Source organism: Leptonychotes weddellii, unplaced genomic scaffold (assembly GCF_054177405.1).
Source record: "Leptonychotes weddellii isolate Sample4059 unplaced genomic scaffold, ASM5417740v2 HiC_scaffold_16247, whole genome shotgun sequence".
In the NCBI taxonomy this organism is placed as follows: domain Eukaryota; kingdom Metazoa; phylum Chordata; class Mammalia; order Carnivora; family Phocidae; genus Leptonychotes; species Leptonychotes weddellii.
The window spans coordinates 1-4562 of NW_027744961.1; the positions used below are offsets into that span (position 1 = coordinate 1).

The 4562-nt window shown below is 37.6% G+C and overlaps 1 pseudogene; it reads right to left on the minus strand.

Annotated features, from left to right (window-relative positions):
* Positions 1-2228: 2228 nt before the first annotated feature.
* On the minus strand, positions 2229-4088 carry LOC102745102 (la-related protein 7 pseudogene; annotated as a pseudogene).
* Between the last annotated feature and the right edge of the window lie 474 nt (positions 4089-4562).

The window sequence follows — 4562 nt, forward strand, 5'->3', positions numbered from 1 at the left end:
AGATTAAGAATTCCTCATGTCAGTGAGATCATATGATACATGTCTTTCTCTGATTACTTATTTCGCTTAGAATAATACCCTCTAGTTCCATCCATGTCATTGCAAATGGCAAGATTTCAGTTTTTTGATGGCTGCATAATATTCCATTGTATATATATACCACATCTTCTTTATCCCTTCATCTGTTGATGGACAATTGATGGACATTTTAATAGCAGCAGTATGAAAGGCAAACCAAGCAGCAGATGACCCCAGCTACTGAACTCCCTCCCAAGCATTTGAATTGGGTTAAACTCTGGGACTGTGGTAATGCTAGGAAAACTAAATCATGGATATCAAATGAAGTAAATGTCCTGTCATCCTAGTAGGTTGGTATTGGGGTAGGGTGGGAGTGCCAAAAAAGAAACGAAATTGTTTTAATGAAAATGGACGCACTGTTTTACATTTTAGCTTGTGAATGGACTAATATTTAATATTTAATGAGTGCTGTGTGTAAGGCATTATGCTAAGAATTTTGTATGTAGTATCTCGTTTAACATCCACATCAATCTTTTCTAAGAGTTACAGGGCATTATTTTAAATTGCATAGTGCACAAGGGGATCTCTCAAAATTGTACCCAGACTTTTTAACCTTCATGAGAAACTCAGGGTTTGGAAACATGGTTCGATCAGTCAGCCAAGTTGGTTTCTTTCTGTGTCCACACTAAATACTGTGCTATACTGCCTCTTAGCCTGTGTAAAAATGAGCAAAAAAGGAAAGGTTTCTTTCTGAATAAGAAAAGAAGCATACCAAGTCCATGAGGTTTTCAGGGAGGAGATGCTTACTGAGAAAGGCTAGTAGAGAAGAAAGAAGCAGAATGCACGATGTTCATTGCATTAGTTCATATTTTATCTCTTCATATTTAGACCAAATTGTTCTATGCATAGAAATGAATGTTTAAGACATGATTTCGCCCAACGTGCTCTTTGGGACACTTTTTCTACTGAATGTTAATAGTCATAACAAGAAATGTTTCCTAGTCAGCATAAGCTAAGGAAACAGTGAGCATAACAAAAGTTAAAATCTGTGTGTGCAGGTCTGGAGAAGGGGAGGGGAAGAATTCACAAGGTCTTTAATAACTGCAGGGACAATCAAGTTTTAATTAATATTTCCATGGACATCTCCTAGGAGGGTTATGATTTGTAGCATTTCTTAAATGTATATGAGTAGGGGTTTATGAAGTATCTATTTATGTGCATATGCATTTACACACTTACATACATATGTATTATTTGGTAGGTATCTCAAGGAAACAATTCTGATGGGATGTATTGTATGGAACACTGGTCTGTAAAAGGGATATTCCCCACCAGCTTAAAATCTATGAATCAGTCTTCATGTCCCCTATGGACCCCCTGTTGGACATGCCTAATCCTCTGGCTTTTCTCCTTATCTTTGTTTCTGGGCATAAAGAGTAAGGCCTTGGGTACCTACCTTCTAAACTGATCCTATCTTTGAGTCTTAGGAAATAATTTGAACTTTTTTTTTTTTTAAGATTTTATTTATTTATTTGTCAGAGAGAGAGAGACTAAGCACAAGCAGAGGGGAGCGGCAGGCAGAGGGAGAAGCAGGTTCCCTACTGAGCAAGGAGCCCGATGTGGGACTTGATCCCAGGACCCTGGGATCATGACCTGAGCTGAAGGCAGATGCTTAACCGACTGAGCCACACAGGTGTCCCAACAATTTGAACTTTTTTTTTTTTTAAGTTTAACATTTTAACTGGAAACAGTCATATGACCCGTTCAGTGGAAGCTCAGATAAGCAAAGTGCAATAAACAGAATGAAATATCACACATAAGTCTCTGTATAAATCAACATGAAAAGATATTTGAAAAGGAAAAAACAAATTACAAAATAAGAAGTAGAGTGAGTCCATTGTCAAACATTTTTTTCTAAACTATGTAGTAGTATTTTTGCAAATATTATTGTTTTTGTAATATAAAAACAACAAAATTAGTGATAATGTTCAAAACATTTACTAAATCACTTTGAGGTTGATTTGTATAAGATAATGTCAACAAATAAAATGTTTTTAATGAAAAACTGTGGTATACAATGTACTTGTCTGAAGAAAAAGTCTTACTTACAAATTAAAGAACGAAGGTATTTCTTCTAATTAACATAGGTTTCAGAAAAACTATTACTACCAAAATAAAATGGTTTTCCTAAGAAAAGTTCAAGTGTCCAATGAAATCTTAAGAGGTGACCCAAAACCGTTTCTCAATCATATTCAGAAATTCTAATATGTTTACTTGCTTGTTGAGTCTTTGCAAGTCTAATCTTTTCAGCTTTGGTGATTAACTTCTCAGTGCTAGAGAAGTTAATCACCTCTTTTCTTTTCACAAGGCTGATTAAGTTTGGCCTGCCTCTGTACCAAAATCTTCTACCAATACCTCTGCTCATGGTCACTAGAAAGGATCTCGAGGTTCCAGCAGTGTTTCTTTTTAATTTCTGTATATGCATTTATTACAGCTTGAGCATCCTCAGGAGTTTTAAATCTAGCATGGCACTCTGCATCTCCTTCTAGCAAATCAACATAAACAACTGAGATTGCTGCCAAAGTGTCCCTGACTTGTTTCCTGCCAGGTAGAGGCTCAGTGCTAATGATCTTCACAATCACGCCACTCACAAACCGTGGTCCTGCTGCATTAACATTTTCCTGGGGACAACCCTCTTCACTGTTTGTTTTTTCACTTTTTATCTCAGACGTAGTCGGTTCTCCATTTGTTTCCATTTTTGACTCCAATTTTATTTGGGATATTGTTTTTTTTAAAGAAGCCATGCTGGTCTTTTGCAGTGCTAAATACTCTTTTTTCAAATCCATCCATTCGCTCTTTGAAAGGACTCTTAATGGTATAACCTCTTCTCCCATTTTGTGCCTCTTTTTGTGTTTTTTTCTTATGCTTCTTTTTGCTTTTAAAAGGGATCCATCGTTTACATCTCCAGCATCCTTTTCCTCTTCAGTAGAGACTTCCAAATCTTTGTTCTCTTTGGAAACTTCTTTTTTAATGTTGTCTTTCTGAGTAATTTTCTTTACTTTTGACCTGGGAGTTGGGTATTCTGCTTCTTCAGATATACTTCTCTTCCTCTTCCCTGTTCTGAGTACAGGTAAGCTGGATACCTCCTGTCTTCCCCATTTTTTTCTTTTTTTTTTTGAGGACGGCTTTTAGGGTTCAGTTGTTTCTACTTCTGATCCCTCAGACATGGTCCTGGATCTTTTCATTTTACCAACACTCTCCTTACTTGTGTCCATATTTGACTCTTTGGTCTGGATAATGTCTTCCTTCTTCGTTTGGCCTTTTTTCTTCTTCTTTTTCTTTTCTTCTGATACTCAAAGCCCAGGAATGGGCTTATTTTTTACTGTCTTAGGAAATATACCAGGTTTTCTTAGTGCTTCTTCTGGTGGGTTGTTAAGAAACTCAATAGCTTTTGCTGCTTGTTCTTTTGTTTCAAATTCCACAAAGGCAAATCCCTTTGGATCTCCAGTAGATTTATGCTTGTGGTATGCTTATATAAACAGTGTTGCCACATTTCCCAAATACTCTTTCAATCCAGCTGTGATTAACATTTTTGGGAAGTAATTCCACATACACTGTCCTTTCATCCTCATCCTTTGGTCATTCATCCAGTGGCTTTTTTCTCCTGATTCTGGTGCCTTCTAAGTCCAGCTCCACAACAGATGAACTTTTCAGTGCCCTGGCTATTAACTTTCCATCCCGTGGTCAATTTTTTCATTTTGTTGAAAGACACGAGGAGTGATATATCAACATATCCATCTCTGGACTTTTCTATTTGCTCTGGAAGAAATCTACCCTTGTGAAGATTTGCATCTCCAAACCAGAAGTCCACTTGCTTAGCAATATCTGCAAGCACTTGTTTAACTCGTGACCATTTCTTTTTTTCTACTTCTTTTTTCTTTTCACTGCTTTCTTCTTCCATTATCTTTTCTTGATTTCCACTTTGTTTCCATTCTCCGTTCAATTCCCAAAATACTGGACCGGTGATGGCGTCCTTCAACCTTTTCGTCTCCAGATCCTTATAGTCCTGGTTTCCGTGTCATAGGATGAGCCTGAACTTTTTTTTCTTAATATTTTTTTTATTTTATTATGTTATGTTAATCACCATACATCATTAGTTTTTGCTGTAGTGTTCCATGATTCATTGTTTGCGTATAACACCCAGTGCTCCATTCAATACGTGCCCTCTTTAATACCCATCACCAGGCTAACCCATCCCCCCACCCCTCTCCCCTCTAGAACCCTCAGTTTGTTTCTCAGAGTCCATAGTCTCTCATGGTTCGTCTCCCCCTCCAATTTCCCCCCCTTCATTCTTCCCCTCCTGCTATCTTCTTCTTCTTTTTTTTTAACATATAATGTATGATTTGTTTCAGAGGTACAGGTCTGTGATTCATCAGTCTTACACAATTCACGGTGCTCACCATAGCACATACCCTCCCCAATATCTATCACCCAGCCACCCCATCCCTCCCACCCCCCACCACTCTGGCAACACTCAGTTTGTT